Source organism: Oncorhynchus nerka, linkage group LG3 (assembly GCF_034236695.1).
Source record: "Oncorhynchus nerka isolate Pitt River linkage group LG3, Oner_Uvic_2.0, whole genome shotgun sequence".
NCBI lineage: Eukaryota > Metazoa > Chordata > Actinopteri > Salmoniformes > Salmonidae > Oncorhynchus > Oncorhynchus nerka.
Genome location: NC_088398.1, coordinates 37,461,824 through 37,483,803, shown reverse-complemented (window position 1 = coordinate 37,483,803; position 21,980 = coordinate 37,461,824).

Here is a 21,980-nt window from a genome sequence, read left to right as displayed (position 1 = left end):
CGAAATAATACGATACGATTATCTGAGTATAGAGCCCCATAAAAAAAAAAACTATTTCAACCAGCACAGGCGTAACAAAATCACAAACTGCATTAAAATAAATATTTTACCTTTGACGATCTTCGTCTGTTTACAATGAATGATCTTTTGTTTGATAAAATCCGTTTTTATAGCCTAACACAAAACATTTTGTGAACCGCTTCTGTCATGAATTCCGTTTCATTCCATTTTCGACGACACACTCCAGATAAATACCCACACAAAACGTGACTTTTCCAGTCATGTTTGGTTTCATTGCAATCAACTGGTTTGTTTGTAACACAACCAAACCTGATGAGCCATTTCGCAGGACGTATTGACTGAAAGAAAACGATTTGAAGACAACAAGTAATGACATCACTGTGCACCAATGATATGACAAACTGTTTCGTTGATTGACTGTATTTTAAAACAATGACCACTGATCGTCTTGAAATCTAGCTGGGTAGATAGCCGATGAGCTGAGGTAAACGGCAATATGCAATGGTTATGTGTTGGAAGACCAACCCATGTAGTAAACTCAGGTGTCATTCGCTATTGAAGTTTTATACCGGAAGGAGCTACGCATATTACGCACAGCATTGTTTTGGTCAACGCGCAGAAACAGCTGTTTATATATCAATCACTATGGCGACTAAGTCAGGGAAAGCTAAATGTAAGTCTCGATATACAGATGTACAGATTGATCGGAAAAGTGAGACAGAGATTGTTGAAGGACGATTAATTTAGCGATTCCCAAGTGGAGGAATATTTTTTTTAACGGAGTGGTCATCGTTTTGGACTGGTAAGTTCTTCTCATGCTATTGCCCTTTTTTGAAATGAATAATATAAAATATTATTTGTGATTCTTTTTCATTTTAGAAGCAATATATAAAAATGTACTGAAATGTGAGATGCGTGTGTCTGCCGCCCCACCCCAACCCACATGAAATAGCCTATTTGAGGCTGTTGAGGGGAGGGCAGGCCCACAACAATGGCCAAAGTGAAATGGAGACAGTAGATACACATGGTATGTTGTAATATAATAAAGACAGTAGATCTAGCTCGGCTGTCATAATATAAAAGAGACAGCAGATCTAGCAGGTCTATAAAAATATATTCAACCTTATGTTCGCTGTACTCTATATATATAGGTTTATTATACCTGTTGATACAGGGCTCATATGTGAAACTATTCTAACTGAACATTTTCTTTCACAGTGACACTGACTCCGAATGGGAGCCCCCGGTGCCAAGGTGTCCATCCCCCACTGAAGCTGGTTCATTCAGCTCCTGCCACAAGTGGTGTTCATCTGCCCAAATGTATTTCTGCAGGCATGGATGTGTCTCAGGTCCAAAAGGGCACAGCATGGAGGCGTTGCTGTGTTCTTTGCTAAATTAAGTCCCCCATCACCTGCGCCATATGCTTGGTGACCCTCTGCTTTACAGCAGAAAGAGACTGCTATGGCACCTGGCATCCGCAGCACAATATTGTGTAGAGCTTTGGCAAAGTAGGTGGGGTTATATCCTTCCTCTTTGGCCCTGTCCGGGGGTCTCATCGGATGGGGCCACAGTGTCTCCTGACCCCTTCTGTCTCAGCCTCCAGTATTTATGCTGCAGTAGTTAATGTGTCGGGGGTCTAGGGTCAGTTTGTTATATCTGGAGTACTTCTTCTGTCTTATCCGGTGTCCTGTGTGAATTTAAGTATGCTCTCTCTAATTCTCTCTTTCTCTCTCTCGGAGGACCTGAGCCCTAGGACCATGCGTCAGGACTACCTGGCATGATGACTCCTTGCTGTCCCCAGTCCACCTGCCCTTGCTGCTGTTCCAGTTTCAACTGTTCTGCCTGCGGCTATGGAATCCTAAACTGTTCATATTTATTCTTGAGGTGTTTTCCTGTTGCATCCTCTACAACTACTGTGATTAATATTATTTTACCCTGCTGGTCATCTTTGAACGTTTGAAAATCTCGGCCATGTTCTGTTATAATCTCCACCCGGCACAGCCAGATGAGGACTGGCCACCACTCATAGCCTGGTTCCTCTCTAGGTTTCTTCCTAGGTTTTGGCCTTTCTATGGAGTTTTTCCTAGCCACCGTGCTTCTACACCTGCATTGCTTGCTGTTTGGGGTTTTAGGCTGGGTTTCTGTTCAGCACTTTGAGATATTAGCTGATGTACGAAGGGCTATATAAATTAGATTTGATAGAGGACTGAGGGTCTTCCCAATATTGAAAGTGTGTAGATAGTTGCACATGTTATTTTGTAAATGTATATATTTTTTTCTGCGTATATTTTTTCCATATTTTTTTCTCAATTTTTGGGGTGGGTATGTTAGAATACCATTTTAGCATTTTGTATATAGTTATTTGTTTCAAAATGTATATCTTCACCAATTTGGCCACTTGGGAATATTTGGGCTTCATGACTTCATGATAAATGTCATGTAGTATACTCATTTTGGAAGTTATCATTCTGAAACTTTGCACAAGTACTGTTGCCCATTTATATGTTTCACTGAAATTGTCCCGATCATCCTATCTGAATGTTTGTTTTATCTTGTTCATTTTAAAGATGATGATACAACAATAAAAAAAAACGGATGTTTCTTTTCATTGTATTATCTAAACCAGATATATTCTCCTACATTCAATTTACATTTCCACAAACTTCAGAGTGTTTTCTTTCAAATGGTACCAAGAATATGCATGTCCTTGCTTCCGGGCCAGAGCTACAGGCAGTTAGATTTGGGTATTTTTAAGTTTTTCTTGCGCTTTTCGATGAAACACACGTTATGTTATAGTCACAGCCGTGATTTAACCAGTTTTAGAAACGTCAGAGTGTTTTCTATCCACACATACTAATCATATGCATATACTGTATTCCTGGCATGAGTAGCAGGACGCTGAAATGTTGCGCGATTTTTAACAGAATGTTCAAAAAAGTAGGGGGTAGACTTAACAGGTTAATGGAAGTTTCTCTAATGTCAAACGTGGTGTACCGCAGGACAGCTCTATATACCTTATATGCTTTTCTATTTTTACCAATGATCTGGCATTAAACAAAGAATGTATCCATGTATGCTGATTCATCCATTTATGCATCAGCAACCACAGCTAATGAAGTCACTGAAACCCTTAAAGAGTTGCAGTGTGTTTTGGAATGGGAACATCTCTAACACTAAGAACATTGTATTTGGTACAAATCATTCCCTATGTTCTAGACCTCACCAGTCGTTACCAGATTCAGGTGAGGCTGTTGAGGAGACTAAATAACTTGGTGTTACCATAAATTGTAAACTGTCATTGTCAAAACAAAGATTGAATGGTTGTAAAGATGGCGAGAGGTCTTTCTGTAATACAGAGAAGCTCTGCTTTTTTTGACAAAGCAAGTCCTGCAGCTTCATTAAATAGTATCCGCAAAACACCAGTCTCAGTGTCAAGAGTGAAGAGGCGACTCCTGGATGCTGGCCTTCTAGGCAGAGTTGCAAAGAAAAAGCCATATCTCATACTGGCCACTAAAAATAAAAGATTAAGATGGCCAAAAGAAGACAGACACTGGACAGAGGAACTCTGCCTTGAAGGCCAGCATCCCGGAATCGCCTCTTCAATGTTGATGTTGAATATGGTGTTTTGCGGTACTATTTAATGAAGCTGCCAGTTGAGGACTTTGTTTCTCAAACTAGATACTCTGATGAACTTGTCCTCTTGCTCAGTTGTGCACCGGTGCCTCCCACTCCTCTTTCTATTCTGGTTAGAGCCCGTTTGGAGTAGTACACAGCATTGTACAAGATCGTAAGTTTCTTGGGAATATTTCACATCGAATAGCCTTCATTTCTCAGAACAAGAATGGACTGACAAGTTTCAGAAGAAAGTTCTTTGTTTCTGGCCATTTTCAGACTTTAATCGAACCCTCAAATGCTGATTCTCCACATACTCAACTAGTCTAAAGAAGGCCAGTTTTATTGCTTCTTTAACCTGTTTTGGCTGCAATCCAAAATGTCATCAACAACCGCTGAATAGCATAGCGCTACAAACAATAAATATTACTACATTTATATTCATGAAATCACAAGTGCAAAATAGGAAAACACAGCCTTTTGTTAATCCACCTTTCGTGTCAGAATTTGAAATGATGCTTAACATTGAAAGCAATCCAAGCGTTTGTAAGTTTATCGATCGCATGATAAAACATTAAGTACACTTAGCACCAGGTAGCTCGGTCACAAATCAGAAAAGCAATCAAATTAATCGTTTACCTTTGATCTTCTGATGTTTTCACTCACAAGACTCCCAGTTACACAACAAATGTTCCGTTTGTTCCATAAAGATGATTTTATATCCAAAATTCCTCCGTTTGTTTGTCGCGTTATGTTCAGGAAAGAGCGGTAACGACAACGCAGAAAATTCCAAATAGTTTCCATTATGTCCACAGAAACAAGTCAAACGTTTTTTATAATCAATCCTCAGGTTGTTTTTAAAATATATAATCGATAATATATCAACCGCAAATGTCTTTCACAGTAGGAGAGGGGAAAAGAATGGCTGTCCAAATTCTGTTGCGCAAGCAAAGCTCATGTGACCACTTGACGTGGTGGTATCGTTATGGCTCATTTTTCAAAATAAAAGCCTGAAACTATGTCTTAAAACCTCTTAAAGCTAGGGGGCAGAATTTTCACTTTTGGATAAATAGCATGCCCAATTTCAACTTCCCGCTACTCATGCCAAGAATATAAGATCTGCATATTATTCATATATTTGGATAGAAAACACTCATCGTTTCTAAAACTGTTTGAATCATGTCTGTGAGTATAACATAACTTATGTAGCAGGCAATACCCCGAGGACTAACTGTTCAGAAATCTTTTTTTCCCCCTCTGTTCACTATATTGTCTTTGCCATTGGATATTTATTAGGAACCTATTTTCAGTTCCTACCGCTATCAATACTAATAATAATATGCATATATTAGCAACTGAGACTGAGGAGCTGGCCGTTTACATTGGGTACCTTTTCATCCAAGCTACTCAATACTGCCCCTGCAGCCATATGAAGTTAATCAGGACAACCGTTTTAAGCTATGCTAGCATAATTTCAAAAGGGTTTTCTAATGATCAATTATCTTCTAAAATGATGAACTTGGATTAGCTAACACAGCGAGCCATTGGATCTCAGGTGTGATGGTTGCTGATAATGGGCCTCTGTACGCCTATGTAGATATTCTATTAAAAAAATCTGCTATTTCCAGCTACAATAGTCATTTACAACAATAAAAATGTCTGCACTGTATTTCTGATGAATTAGATGTTATTTAAATGGACGACAAATGTACTTTTCTTTCAAAAACAAGGACATTTCTAAGTGACCCCAAACCTTTGAACAGTTGTGTAAGTGTAACTGATAGATGCACACACACAAGCTACATGTTAATGTTTTTAAATGTATGCATATTAAAGTAATAAATAAAGTTTTTTGTATGTAATGTATTATTCGTTATGTGTCGGGACCCAGTAAGACTATGGCGTCGGCTACTCAAATGTCAACCCACACACAAGCACACCAACTCTTCGCCGTCTGAGCCACCTACACACCTTCCAACAACATGGTTAACTCCCAAAAGCATTTCCCAAAACACAATCAAAGGTCTCAGCCTCCCACTACGTGCATGTACACACACACACTCACACAGGTAAATACCACACGTGGCACACCAGGGGCTGCATCTCAAAAGGCTCTTTCCTTGATTTGCTCTTGATTGCAACTGCCAACATTTCGCCTCAGGGAGAGGACAGCAAGTATGTGAGGCACAAACACACACACAGAAACACAGAAACGGCAAATTCATGGCGAGTCAAAATCATTCGAAATCGAGGGGACTGGCACGGTTCATATGAACTTTGCTTGACACACTGATTGGTTACAGACATCCGCCCTCAACACTACAGTTGACTTTCTTGAATTCAGGCATAACGGTGACCTCTCACAGAAGACCTCCACCAGTGAATCAAAGGCCATGATCGTGCTCCCATTTTGGGTGTGGTAGCGAATTAACCTTTATTATTATGCAATATTGAGTAGCTTGGATGAATAAGGTGCCCTGTCTGCTACTCAGGCCTAATTGCTAATATATGCATATTATTAGTAGATTTGGATAGAAAACACTCTGAAGTTTCTAAAACTGTGTGAATGATGTCTGTGAGTATAACATAATTCATATGGCAGGCAAAAACCTGAGAAGAAATCCACCAGGAAGTGGAACATCTGAGGTGTCCATGGGGTCATATTGCACTTCGTAGGGCTTCCACTAAATGTCAACAGTCTTTAGAACCTTGTTTGATGCTTCTACTGTGAAGTGGGGGGTGAATTAGAGGGGAATGAGTCAGAGGTCTGCCAGAGAGGCATGAGCTGACCACAAACGTTCATGTGAGAGTTAGCTTGAGTTCCATTGCAATTCTACAGACAAAGGAATTCTCCAGTTGGAACATTATTGAAGATTTATGTTAAAAACATCCTAAAGATTGATTCTATACATCGTTTGGCATGTTTCTACAGACTGTAATGGAACTTTTCGTCTCACTTTTCGCCACCGAAGCGGAACTATGACGTGCGGGACTGGGAGTTGTTAGCTGTGGTCAAAGCTCTGAAGGTGTGGAGAAATTGGCTCGAGAGGGACAAGCACCCTTTCCTCATCTGGACTGGCCATCGTAATCTTGAGTATATCCGGGCAGCGAGGATATTGAATACGCGTCAGGCCAGGTGGGCCATGATTTTTAACAATCTCTTATAGGCCAGGCTCCCTTAATACTAAGGCTGACGCGCTGTCCCGTCTCTGACACCGAGGAGCGGTCCATCGAGCCTACTCCCATCCTTCCAGCTTCATGTCTGGTAGCACCGGTGGTATGGGAGGTGGACGCGGAAATCGAGCGAGTGTTACGGTTGGAACCTGCACCTCAGTGTCCAGCGGGTGTTCAGTATGTGCCGCTTGGTGTTCGTGATTGTTTGACTCGATGGGCCCATACACTACCCTCTTTGGGTCATCCTGGTATTGAGAGGACAGTTCGGAGTCTGGTGGCCCACTTTGGCCAAGAACGTGAGGTTTTATCTCTCCTCCTGCTCAGTGTGCGCTCAGAGCAAGGCTCCTCGACAGCTGCCTAGAGGGAAGTTACAGCCCCTCCCCCTTCCACAACGGCAGTGGTCGTATTTTCTCACCGACCTTCCCCCGTCTCAGGGAAACACCACGATCCTGGTCGTTTTGGATCGGTTTTCTAAGTCCTGCCGTCTCATCCCATTGCCCTGTTTCCCTACGGCCCTACAGACTGCGGAGGCCCTGTTTACCTGCGTCTTTTGGCACTATGGGGTGCCTGAGGACAACGTTTCTGATTGGGGTCCCCAGTTCACGTACAGAGTTTGGGGGGCATTCATGGAACGTCTGGGGGTCTTGATCAGCCTGACCTCGGGTTTTCACCCTGAGAGTAATGGGCAGGTGGAGAGATTGAACCAGGACTTGGGTAGGTTTCTGTGGTCATATTGCCAGGACCGGCCCGGTGAATGGGCGAAGTACGTCCCGTGGGCGGAGGTGGCTCAGAATTCCCTCCGCCACTCCTCCACAAACATGTCACCATTCTCGTGCGTGTTGGGCTACCAGCCAGTCCTGGCCCCATGGCATCAGAGTCAGACCGAAGCTCCTGCGATGGAGGAGTGGGTGCAGCACTCGAAGGGGACCTGGAGAGCCGTCCAGGAATCACTGAAACAAGCTGGTGGACGGCAGAAGACAAGCGCTGACCGGCACCACAGTGAGGCCCCCGTGTTCGCACCGGGGGACCGGGTCTGGCTCTTGACCCGAAACCTGCCCCTCCGCCTGCCCTGCCGGAAGCTGGGGCCACAGTGTGTGGGGCCATTTAACTTCTTGGTGACAGGGGGCAGTATTTTCACTTCCGGATGAAATGCATGCCCAAATTCAACTGCCTGCTAGTCATGCTACAGATAAGATATGCATATTATTAGTATATTTGGATAGAAAACACTCTGAAGTTTCTAAAACTGTTTGAATCATGTCTGTGAGTATAACAACTTATTTAGCAGGCGAAACCCTGAGGACAAACCATTCAGATATTTGATGATTTTTCATTGGGAATCCAGATTTCTAAGGGATCTTCTTGCAGTTCCTACCGCTTCCACTGGATGTCACCAGTCTTTAGAAATTGGTTGACGTTTTTCCTTTGCGTAATGAAGAAGTATCCCTGTTCAAAACAAAGGTCACTTCAAGTGTACTGTTAGAGGCGCCTGACCAGAAAGCTAGCATCAGTTTGTTTTCTTCCTGTATTGAACATAGATCATCCCGTCTTTAATTGTATTGCTTATTTACGTTAAATACCCAAAATTGTATTACAAAAGTAGTTTGAAATGTTTTGGCAAAGTTGCTGCAGACACCTTGGGGAAACGACAGAAAGTGTAGGCTCATTCCTTGCCCATTCACAGCAATATAAGGAGACATTGGAACACAGCGCCTCTAAAATCTGGGGCATTTCCTGTTTGAAATTTCATCTTGGTTTCGCCTGTAGCGTCAGTTCTGTGGCACTCACAGATAATATCTTTGCAGTTTTGGAAACGTCAGAGTGTTTTCTTTCCAAAGCTGTCAATTATATGCATAGTCGAGCATCTTTTCGTGACAAAATATCTTGTTTAAAACGGGAACGTTTTTCATCCCAAAATTTTAATAGCGCCCCCTAATGCATAACTGGTTATAGTAGTTTATTTTAATTTGGCACTCTGCATTTTCACTGGTTTTTGGCCAGGTGGGGAAGCTAGCGTCCCACATATCCCAGAGGTTAAAGTCCTGAGGAGGATAAACAAGGTGTGTTATAGGTTACAGCTTCCTTCTGGGTATCGTATTAACCCCTTGTTTCATGTCTCTCCTCAGGCCGGTGGTGGCTGGTCCCCTGCAGGAAGGTGAGGTGCTGGAAGTCCCTCCGTCCTCTCTGGACATCAAGGGGTCACCGGCGTACACTGTACGTTCCATTCTGGACTCTAGACTCCGGGCGAGGGGCCTACAGTACCTCGTGGACTGGGAGGGGTACGGTCCGGAGAAGAGGTGCTGGGTACCGGTGGGGGACATCTTGGCTCCATCACTGCTGAGGGATTTCCACAGCATCCGTTCCTGCGCATTGCCCCCCGGGTCGCTCTCGAGGCCGGTGGTGGCGCGCTGCGGGAGCCGCGCTTAACCTCTTCAGTCGACCCTCTACTTTTTTGAACATTCTGTTAAAAATCGCGCAACATTTCAGCGCCCTGCTACTCATGTCAGGAATATAGTATATGCATTTGCTTAGTCTGTGTGGATAGAAAACACTCAGACGTTTAAAAAACTGGTTAAATCACTGCTGTGGCTTTACCAGAACGGCATTTACATCGAAAAGCACAGGAAAAACTGATCACTGAAAATGGGGAAAATATATCCATGCGCTACTTGAACAAATTGATAAACGTGAACCACAATTAATTGACTGAGGTTGCAGTACCTACAGCTTCCACAGGGTGTCTAGAGTCTTGTCATTTCCCTTCGAGTTTTTTCTTGGTCAAACACATACAGGACACCGTATCTAATCCGGTCTAGGACCGGATATTTTCGTTGAGTTTCTAGCCGGACATTTTTCCAGACGGACAGCTAATGATCTTTACATCGCCTCCTGATGAATTTTATCGCTTATTAACGTTTACTAATACCTAAAGTTGCATTACAAACGTATTTCGAAGTGTTTTGTGAAAGTTTATCGTCGACTTTTTGAATTTTAAAAAATGACGTCACGTTTTGAAACGATGTTTTTTTCGTTTATCACACAGTCTACATATAACGATATCTAGGCTTTATATGGACCGATTTAATCAAAATAAAGACCCAAATAGTGTTTATGGGACATCTAGGAGTGCCAACAAAGAAGATGGTGAAAGGTAATGAATGTTTTCTATTTTATTGTGCGGTTTGTGTAACGCCGAAATGCTAATTATTTTGTTTACGTCCCCTGTGGGTCTTTTGGGGTGTTGCATGCTATCAGATAATAGCTTCTCATGCTTTCGCCGAAAAGCATTTTAAAAATCTGACTTGTTGCCTGGATTCACAACGAGTGTAGCTTTAATTCGATACCCTGCATTTGTATTTTAATGAACTTTTGAGTTTTAACTAATACTATTAGCATTTAGCGTAACGCATTTGCATTTCCAGAGCTCTAGTTGGGACGCAAGCGTCCCGGGTAGAAGCAACAGGTTAAGGGGGGGGGGGGGTGCTGTCACGACTCCCACCGACGGTGGCTCCCCTGCCTGTGCCCTCGGCGGTCTACTAGCTGCCACCGGTCCTCTTTTCCTTATGTCTTATTGGTTGCACCTGTCTTATTTTGTTTTGATTCAGTAATATTTAAGCCTGTTAGGCCCGCCTGTTTTTGTGCGGGCTTGTTTTCTGTTAGTCGAGGTTATGGCGTGTAGTGTTCCTGTCTGTTTGTGCCCTGTATTGGGTTGTACATTTTTTGATTATTCGCCTGTTATTTTGGGCGTTAATATTGGAGGCCGTAATAAAGTCAGGTTTCCCCATTATCCTACGCTCTCTGCACTTGACTCCGCACCCACCCCTCCAGGCTCTGTGACAGTCAAAGTCGAGAACAATGGCTGGTTCTTTCTATGTAGGAAGGATTTTGATTTAAGGATGATAGAGAGCCCCACAGCCTATGAGCATTGGTCAGCACAATGGACAGCAAGAAACTCAGCCACAATCACATTAATGCAACTCACATTCATAGAATACCGCTGATGAGTGGTCACTAATAAAAAAACATTGAACTAATGGCAAACTAGTAAATATTTAAAGTCTTAATTACTGAATTATGTATTGTAAAGTAGTAAAAGGAAAAAATATGCCTTGGAAATGCATGAATTGTAAATTTTAACACATTTCTAAACTAATTTGCAATTAATAGGGATAGGCGTCCCGCTAGTGGGATTCAAGCCCGACAACATCTGGTGAAATTGGAGGGCGCGCAATTGAAATAAATAATTGTAATATTAAACATTCATGACCATAAATCACTTACTTTTGAAAATGTTCCTCTGTTTGCAATCTCAAGGGTCCCAGCTAGAACATGAATGGTCGTTTTGTTAGATAAAATCCTTCCTTATATGCCAAAAAGTCTGTTTAGTTGGCGCCATCGATTTCAGTAATTTAACATGCAAATAAAGCAGTCCAAAAAGCTACCGCTAAACTTCGTCCAAACAAGTCAAACGACGTTTCTATTTAAAATGTAAACTATAATATTTAATACAGAAAATAGTATGTTCAGTAGGAAACTAAAATTAGTAAGCGCCCTCTCCCTTGCGCTCCGAAATACTATTGTTCCGGTGGTTCCTAACCAAAACTCCAAATTCTTGCTTGTTTTTCAGAAAACAAGCCTGAAACCTTGAATAAAGACTGAAGTCTCAGACATTAGTTTAACAGTTTTAAAAACGTAAGTGTTTTCTATCCCATGCTACCAATTATATGCATATCCTGGGCCTGAGTAACAGGCAGTTTACTTTGGGCATGCCAGTCAGGCAGAAAATCAGGAAACTGGACCCTATCCCAGAGAGGTTTAAAATGATACATGGTAATCATGTGTTCCTTCACAACACACTGTCAGTGTTATGTCTTTCAACTCATCCTTTGACTATAACATTCTATTTCTCTGAGAATTGGTACTATGAGCTATAGCCTTCCACATATCTCTGCCACTCATCCCTAATCAGGTTCACAGAGGAGAAGGAAATCAACAGTACATTTAGGAAATCATTGTGGGCCCGGGAGCAGGAACATCAGGGAGGCTTGAAAAACCTCTAAGTGTGCAAGGTTCTATTTTTGGAAGTGAATAGTAAGTTGGCTTCTGTATTGCTGGACATCTCCGGTTTCCTATTGTTGGGTTTGACATTTTGAACATAGATGTTAAATAAATGATAGAAAAGAAGCATAGAATCAAAGGAGAAAGTTAAGGGTTCTCTGTAGAAGGACAGATAGCTGTGGAATGTGTTGGGGGACGGGAGCAGAGCACCGTGTTGATACAGGAAAGGCAGATGGACATCTGTAGATTAGATTAAGGAGGGGTGGAGGTCAGGACAGGTCACCTGAAGGGAGTAATAAGGGTTTGGGATTTTGTTACTCTTTTCCTGTTAAACCATAAGAAGGATTGGAGAGAAGGAGTGTTTTAAGTGGGATATAAATATCTGGATGGGACAAATGTTGGGTTGTCTGATTACAGCTGTACAGAACCTTTGGGAAGAATTAAACTTGGTTAAAGCTTTCTAGTGTCCATAGGTTATTTACTCTGAAAAAATAAGAACCTAACAGATGGCGAGCCAGCCAGGAGTTCACCACGATTTGTAGTCAAACCAAAAAGAGTCCAGATCAGTGGAGCAGGGCTGGCAACAAACAAAAGGTAGGCTAAGTTCATATATCTGTTTCCACTCATTTTGACATCTTGGAGAGATGAGAATCATTGGCTGAACTAATTATGGGATACGGACCTGGGGAGTCTGTTTAATTCTATAGGTCCATTGTGTGACGAACGGTCGTAGCTTTGTGGTATATGCTAGTACCATATACGTATATAGTAAGTCCCGAGCAGGATAAGTCTTATAGCGAATAAGTCCCAAACAAGATGGATCCTGTGGAGGGTAATTCTTATAGCGAGTAAGTCCCGAGCAGAATAGGTCTGTGGAGGGTAAGTCTCATAAATCCCGAGCAGGATAGTTGCTATGGAGGGAAAAATTTCAAGAGTAAGTCCCGAGCAGAATAGATCTGTGGGGGTAGAATATCATAGGTAAAGTCCCGAGCATAAAGCCTGTGGAGGTAAATCTAATAGAGAGAGGGGAAGTGCTGAACAGGGTAATCCTTTCAATCGTGTCACGGTATATAGACCCGTAAGGACAGATGGCTGTGGAATGTGTTGAGGGAAGGGAGAAGAGCACCGTGTTGTCAATCTGTCTTTCCTGTATCATCTGTGGATTAGATGGAGGGGTTGAGGTCAAGGAGGTGAGGACAGGTCACCTGAAGGGAGTAATAAGGGTTTGGGGATCTTGTTACTCTGTTCCTGTTAAACCATAAGAAGGATTGGAGAGAAGGAGTATTAAGTGGGATATAAATATCTGCATGGGACAAATGTTGGATTGTGTGATTACAGCTGTTCAGAATCTTTGGGAAGAATTAAACTTGGTTAAAGCTTCTCTGGTGTCTGTGGGTTATTTACTCTGAAAAATAAGAACATAACATTATAAAGGGTGGTTTTCCTTTTCTGTCCATGAATGTGTTCATGTCGATTCATTGTTGACAAAGGGCTGGGAGTCGCTTTAGATCTAGGTTGTGTTCAGTTGGGTATACAACAAAAAAACAAAGCATTTTGTAACAAAAATAAAATTAGTGTTTGTTATTGGACAAGTCAGGTTTGTTTCTTCCGGTTTCAGTCCTTTTTTTCAATTTGGTGCCTATTGAACATACTCCTGCCTCATGCATGATTGGAGTGACATCAGTTAGGTACTTCATCCAACACTTTGAAGCTTCTAGTGTGTTTCTTGTATACTACAGCCTAACTGGAGTATCCTTCTAGGAGGGTGTGGGTTGCCCGAGGTGTTACAAGCGGGAGTGGCGTATTATAGGGTGACGTGAGTTCTTAAGAAAATAGTGTTGTTTTGCTTCATCCAGGTGGAAGCGAAGTAGTGTTTTCTTCACCCAATGCTTGTTACAAACCTCACCAACAAACCATAGAATAAATGGGCCCTCCTATGACATTTACTAACATAATTTCTTTTCAGAAATCCTGAAGTATCTGAATGGTCTGTGTTGACATGTCTGCCAGTGGCTTCAATGGAATTAATTGGAGGACTACACTTCTCTTTTCCATGTAAAGAAAATGAAATACCAGTCAAAATGCCTGCTTTGTTCATCTACCAAATATGCAACAAGCATTTAAACTCGCCCAAGTGGTGCAGCGGTCTAAGGCATAGCATCTCAGTGCTAACGGTGTCGCTACGGACCCTGGTTCGATTCCAGGCTGTATCACAACCCCCCCGTGATTGGTAGTCCCATAGGGAGGTGCACAATTGGCCCAGCGTCGTTAGGGTTTGGCCGTGGTAGCCCGTCATTGTAAAAAAATAAAAGGTTCTTAACTGACTTCCCTAGTTAAATAAAATGAATTACAAAAATAAAACATTCTCCACGTTGGTCTATATCACCAGAGTGAACAAGCATTCCTGTTCTTGCTTCCATTCTTTGATTACATCTTTGCTTAATGAAATATATAATCCTGTGAATAAAAAAATATATATTGCTATAGTGCACTCCTGAATTATTTGCACCCTAGGTAAATATGAACAAAACGGCAGTGAAAAATCTAATTGTTGCTTATCAACTTCATACACTCAAAATACAATAGGAATCTAACCTATAATTGAGTTAAAATTAATTCCCCTCTCCCCTGTAACTATTCCCCAGGTCGTTGCTGCAAATGAGAACGTGTTCTCAGTCAATTTACCTGGTAAAATAATGAATAAAATATAAAATGGATTAAAAAATAAATAATCTTCATTCCACACAATACCCTATAATGACAAAGAGAAAACAGGGTTTTAGAAAATGATTCACATATATTAAAAATAAAAAACTGAAATACCTTATTTACATAAGTATTCAACTTTGCTATGAGACTCGAAATTGAGCTCAGGTGAATCTTGTTTCCATTGACCATCCTTGAGATGTTTCTACAACTGCGGTAAATTAAATTGATTGGACATGATTTGGAAAGCCATACATTGCCTTGCAAAAGTATTCACCCCCTTGGCATTTTAACTATTATTTTTTTTGCTTACAACCTGCAATTTAAATGGATTTCATGTAATAGACATACATAAAATAGTCAAAATTGGGGAAGTGAAATGAAAAAAAAAGAACAGTGGTACAAAAAAGTATTTAGTCAGCCACCAATTGTGCAAGTTCTCCCACTAAAACGATGAGAGAGGCCTGTAATTTTCATCATAGGTACACTTCAACTATGACAGACAAAATGAGAAAAAGAAATCCAGAAAATCACATTGTAGGATTTTTAATGAATTTATTTGCAAATTATGGTGGAAAATAAGTATTTGGTCAATAACAAAAGTTTATCTTAATAGTTTGTTATATACCCTTTGTTGGCAATGACAGAGGTCAAACGTTTTCTGTAAGTCTTCACAAGGTTTTCACACACTGTTGCTGGTATTTTGGCCCATTCCCCCATGCAGTTCTCCTCTAGAGCAGTGATGTTGCTGGGCTGTTGCTGGGCAACACAGACTCCCTCCAAAGATTTTCTATGGGGTTGAGATCTGGAGACTGGCTAAGCCACTCCAGGACCTTGAAATGCTTCTTATGAAGCCACTCCTTTGTTGCCCGGGCGGTGTGTTTGGGATCATTGTCATGCTGAAAGACCCAGCCACGTTTCATCTTCAATGCCCTTGCTGATGGAAGGAGGTTTTCACTCAAAATCTCACGATACATGGCCCCATTCATTCTTTCCTTTACACGGATCAGTCGTCCTGGTCCCTTTGCAGAAAAACAGCCCCAAAGCATGATGTTTCCACCCCCATGCTTCACAGTAGGTATGGTGTTCTTTGGATGCAACTCAGCATTACATTTACATTTACATTTAAATCATTTAGCAGACGCTCTTATCCAGAGCGACCTACAAATTGGTGCATTCACCTTATGACATCCAGTGGAACAGCCACTTTACAATAGTGCATCTAAATCTTTTAAGGGGGGTGAGAAGGATTACTTTATCCTATCCTAGGTATTCCTTAAAGAGGTGGGGTTTCAGGTGTCTCCGGAAGGTGGTGATTGACTCCGCTGTCCTGGCGTCGTGAGGGAGTTTGTTCCACCATTGGGGGGCCAGAGCAGCGAACAGTTTTGACTGGGCTGAGCGGGAACTGTACTTCCTCAGTGGTAGGGAGGCGAGCAGGCCAGAGGTGGATGAACACATTGCCCTTGTTTGGGTGTAGGGCCTGATCAGAGCCTGGAGGTACTGAGGTGCCGTTCCCCTCACAGCTCCGTAGGCAAGCACCATGGTCTTGTAGCGGATGCGAGCTTCAACTGGAAGCCAGTGGAGAGAGCGGAGGAGCGGGGTGACGTGAGAGAACTTGGGAAGGTTGAACACCAGACGGGCTGCGGCGTTCTGGATGAGTTGTAGGGGTTTAATGGCACAGGCAGGGAGCCCAGCCAACAGCGAGTTGCAGTAATCCAGACGGGAGATGACAAGTGCCTGGATTAGGACCTGCGCCGCTTCCTGTGTGAGGCAGGGTCGTACTCTGCGGATGTTGTAGAGCATGAACTTACAGGAACGGGCATTCTTTGTCCTCCAAACACGACGAGTTGAGTTTTTACCAAAAAGTTATATTTTGGTTTCATCTGACCATATGACATTCTCCTAATCTTCTTCTGGATCATCCAAATGCTCTCTAGCAAATTACAGACGGGCCTGGGCATGTACTGGCTTAAGCAGGGGGACACGTCTGGCACTGCAGGATTTGAGTCCCTGGCGGCGTAGTGTGTTACTGATGGTAAAAGCGTTGTTACTTTGGTCCCAGCTCTTTGCAGGTCATTCACTAGGTCCCCCCGTGTGGTTCTGGGATTTTTTCTCACCGTTCTTGTGATCATTTTGACCCCACGGTGTGAGATCTTGCGTGGAGCCACAGATCGAGGGAGATTATCAGTGGTCTTGTATGTCTTCCATATCCTAATAATTGCTCCCACAGTTGATTTATTAAAACCAAGCTGCTTACCTATTGCAGATTCAGTCTTCCCAGCCTGGTGCAGGTCTACAATTTTGTTCCTGGTGTCCTTGGACAGCTCTTTGGTCTTGGCCATAGTGGAGTTTGGAGTGTGACTGTTTGAGGTTGTGGACAGGTGTCTTTTATACTGATAACAACTTCAAACAGGTGCCATTAATACAGGTAACGATTGGAGGACAGAGGAGCCTCTTAAAGAAGAAGGTACAGGTCTGTGAGAGCCAGAAATCTTGCTTGTTTGTCGGTGACCAAATACTTATGTTCCACCATAATTTGCAAATAAATTAATTAAAAATCCTACAATGTGATTCTCTGGGTTTTGTTCCCTCATTTTCTCTGTCATAGTTGAAGTGTACCTATGATGTAAATTACAGGCCTCTCTCATCTTTTTAAGTGGGAGAACTTGCACAATTGGTGGCTGACTAAATACTTTTTTGCCCCACTGTATGTATTCACCCCCTTTGCTATGAAGCCCCTAAATAAGATTTATGCAACCAATTAACTTCAGAAGTCACATAGTCAACTAAATAAAGTCCACCTGTGTTCAATCTATGCGTCACATGATCTGTTACATGATCTCATTAGATATACACCGGTTCTGAAAGGCCCCAGAGTCTGCAACACCACTAAGCAAGGGTCACCACCGAGCAAGCGGCATCATGAAGACCAACGAGATCTCCAAACAGGTCAGGGACAAAGATGTGTAGAAGTACAGATCAGGGTTGGATAATAAAAAAATATCTGAAACTTTGAACATCCCACCGAGCACCATCAAATCCATTATTAAAAAATGGAAAGAAATTGGCAACACAACAAACCTGCCAAGAGAGGACCGCCCACCAAAACTCACGGACCAGGCAAGGAGGGAATTAATCAGAGGCAACAAAGAGACCAAAGATAACCCTGAAGGAGATGCAAAGCTCTACAGCGGAGATTGGAGTATCTGTCAATAGGACCACTTTAAGCCGTACACTCCACAGAGCTGGGATTTACGGAAGAGTGGCCAGAAAAAAGCCATTGCTTAAGAAAAAAATTATCAAACACGTTTGGTGTTCACCTAAAGGCATATGGGAGAATCCCCAAACATATGGAAGAAGGTACTTTGCTCAGATGAGACCAAAATGTATATTATTGGCCATCAAGGGAAATGCTATGTCTGGCGCAAACCCAACACCTCTCATCACCCCAAGAACACCACAATGTTTTTCACCGGCAGGGACTGGGAAACTGGTCAGAATTGAAGGAATGATGGATAGTGCTAAATACAGAGAAATTGTTGAGTGAAACCTGTTTCAGTCTTCCAGAGATTTGAGACTTGGACGGAGGTTCACCTTCCACCAGGACAATGACCCTAAGCATACTGCTAAAGCAACACTTGAGTGTCGAGCTAGACTCGATCAACTTCAAATCCAAGATGGCAGCATGTTAAGTCGTTTGTCTGTAACTAGTACATTTTAACCTACTAATAACCTATTTATGTATGGTTGCGTAACTTTGTTGTTGTGTAGTGCAAACTATTTTATTTTTGTTGGTGTAATGATCACAGGTCCTCCTCAACTCTGGCACTTCATTACTTGAAGTCTACCAATGCAACCCTATCTCTGGCTGGCCTGATTTCCTTCTTCGTCTGCGGGGTGTCTTGTCCAAGCTGCTCCTTTTTCCTCTTCGCCTGGCTGTCAGTGGCAGCTCAACAATCTCAACGTTCTCTCTATCGACCTCAACACCCAATCTACTCACACACGCAAACACTCACATTCAGACTCATGCATACACGCTGTCTCTCTCCCCCTTACCTCCATTGGCTCCCCCTTACCTTCATTGGCCTCAAATGTTTGTTTTTGTTTGCCAGAGAAAATCCTTGTCTGGTCCGTGAGTTATGGTGGCCGGCCCTCTCTTGGCAGGTTTTGTTGTGATGCCATATTCTTTACGTTTTTTTAACCTTTTCACACCTGACTTCCTAATATCTCTAATGGTCACACCAGCATGAGATGTTTTATGCACGTGAAGTCAGAATGCACTCACTGTTCCAAAATGTGATTATTACCTAACAGGACAGTTAATAACACACGCTGCCTGCTAATTATCTATACGTTATGTTTCAACTTGTCAATTTAAAAATATTTTCTAACAAGTTGCATTTCCGACACCTGTTTGAATTGAGGTGTGTTCCGCCTCCTCATTAATTCACATAGAAGTAGCCCATTTCTGCATTGAGGACAATTTATGTTTGAGGCTTTACTGAGCCGGATAAACTTTTCTTCGATTAGAGCCCACAGCACTTCACTCATGTTTGCAGATCAAGTCTTGCAAGAATTGGGAAATTTTCTTGCTGGAGTTTGCTTTTGTCCTTACACATAATAACTTTGGACATGTGTGCGTTCCTATCAAAGTAAGTTCCTTATTTTCTGTATATCATGTTGTCAATTCTACTGCAGGCGCACATAGTATGTATGTATGAAGCATAATGTATTTACAGTTTTATTCACGTTTTCAATTACTGATGACAAATAATGCATTCTGATTGTGCATCTATTGTCATGGACACCTTATAATGTGTGTAAAATACCTTTTTGAAGGTTGTACTGATTACAATGAACTAACCTATTTGCCAGCTATGTGTGGCGCCATGTTTCTTGACAAATATGTTATAATGAGAAGAATAAATGGTTCACCCATCTTTCGGGTAAACTCCCAGAAGTGAATGAAGGAAAGTGGATGATTGTAGACGACACACTCCCTTCAACATGCATACTATAAACAGACCAAACTCATCTTGTCTCCTCTTATCTTTGGTTGATGCGAAAAACAAGCTTGGCGGCACGCAGAAACAACCCACTATCGTCGGATTACCTTCGACTTCTAGAAAGTGTTTTACTCAGTTATTTTGATCAATGGTGAGGTCATCCGTGATTTGATTAATTATAAATCGTAATTGCTATTAGCTCATTCATATTGTCGTTTCTATCAGCTGAGAGTTAAAAAAATATGACCACTTGTGTTATGTCAATCTTTCCTCAATTAACGTAAACTCACTCACCCCTTCCGCACAAATGTGCGCAACCGCAACGTTCAAACGAGGCTGCAAAGAAAACTATTGGGACTGTAGCGACTGTGTTCACTTTAAAATCTGGGGTGTGAACTATGTTTCTATTCATGCGTTGATCGACATGATAATGGCTCTATAGTATTGGAGAAAAGTTGAAAAAACTGACCCTCCGTTACATCGTGACGTGTCATGCCGTAACGTACAGCAACTATTTCTGTCTTATAATCTCTCTCCACCAGGTGTAGCACTTCTCGCATCGTTTAAAAACAAGAAATGGACAGTGACGGGGGTAAGAGGGGGATACCTAGTAATTTTTTTGCGTCATCACTGCAAACAATCATGACTCTCAAAGCCGCTGTTTACTTCTGAAGATCACTTTAGCACCGCTACAAAAATCAGATTCAAATTCGACACAATCCTTCAAGTAGGTATGTAATGACACATTATATAAACTCTTTATAGTGTTTTATTTACATTTTAGAGGCGATAAGGTGATAAGTTGGACAGATTGAGTGAAAAAAAAGCCGTTTTCCCACACGACATCTCTCCTTCTCACTACCACGCATTAGTTTTGCTTCCCCACCTGCCAAAGACCCGATGGAGATCATTGCCTTTTGGAATCATGCAGAAACGGGCAGTGTGGAGGTCTCGGCATGAATTTTGTTGGAAAGGGGAGAAATTGTGCTTTACAATGGTATTGACATTACAGTTGATCTGGAAGTATTACGTTTTTTGGGCGCTAAAATAAGGTCATGTACAAAAGTGAGTGAGTTTACGTTAGCGCTAGGACAAATGAAGCCTACGTTTTTCCGGTTTGGATGATTGTGTTATGCTGAAGATACTTATGTGAATGTCTGAACATTGCATTCAAAATAAACTTCTCACATTCTGGACAACTTTTGTAAGGACTGTGTTTGTGCAAAATGTTTCTGAAAAAAGTGTGGCCAGCTCAAATGCTGTTTGTTGCATCATACCGAAACAGGACTTTCTAAACTAAGTGTTCTAATCACATCGGTTTGATTGTACGCTACAGGGACCACTGTAGAATGATCAGATTTAATTATGCTCAGTGGAATGTTCAAAGTTTGATACTTTTTTATAACCCAGCCCTGATCTGTACTTCACCACAACTAGGTGTATATCTACTGAGATCATGTGACAGATCATCTGACACTTAGAATGCACACAGATAGACTTTAAGGTTGTTTTTTAGCCTAAATTATCTACAATATTTCAACCGGACAATAACGTTGTCAATATAAAAGGTAAACAAGAAATGCACATGCGCCTGAAAAAACTCTGCGTCATGTTTGGGTCCACTCGTTCAGACTGATCTTACTCCCTCATTTATAAGAATACAAGCCTGAAACATCTAGTGGAAGGCATAGGAACTGCAAATTGAGTCATATGTCAATGGATACAGTAATGGTATTGAATAGAAACCTACAAAACCAAAAAGAAAACTACTTCCTGAATGGAGTTTTCGCCTGCTAAATCAGTTCTGTTATACTCACAGACACTATTTTAACAGTTTTGGAAACTTTAGAGTGTTTTCTCTCCGAATCTACCAGTTATATGCATATCATATCTTCTGGGCCCGAGTAGCAGTCCGTTAAATTTGGGCATGCTTTTCATCCAAAATTCCGAATGCTGCCCCCTACCCTAGAGAGGATAACTAATTATGTAACTTCTGAAGGTAATTGGTTGCACCAGATCTTATTTAGGGGCTTCATAGCAAAGGGGTGAATACATATTCACACACCCAGCGGGCCTAGTGCCCTTAAATACCCTACAAACAAACCCTAATACAAAACAGGTGTACCCAATAACCCAAAACAAATGGAAAGGGAATCGATGGCAGCTAATAGGCCGGCGACGACGACCGCCGAGCACCGCCCAAACAGGAAGAGGCACCATCTTCGGCAAGGTTCGTGACAGTACCCCCCTTGACACGCGGCTCCCGCAGCGCGCCGACCCCGGCCTCGAGGACGACCCGGAGGACGAGGCGCAGGGCGATCCGGGTGGAGGCGATGGAAATCCCTCAAGAGGGAAGGATCTAAAATGTCCCTCCCCGGTACCCAGCACCTCTCCTCCGGACCG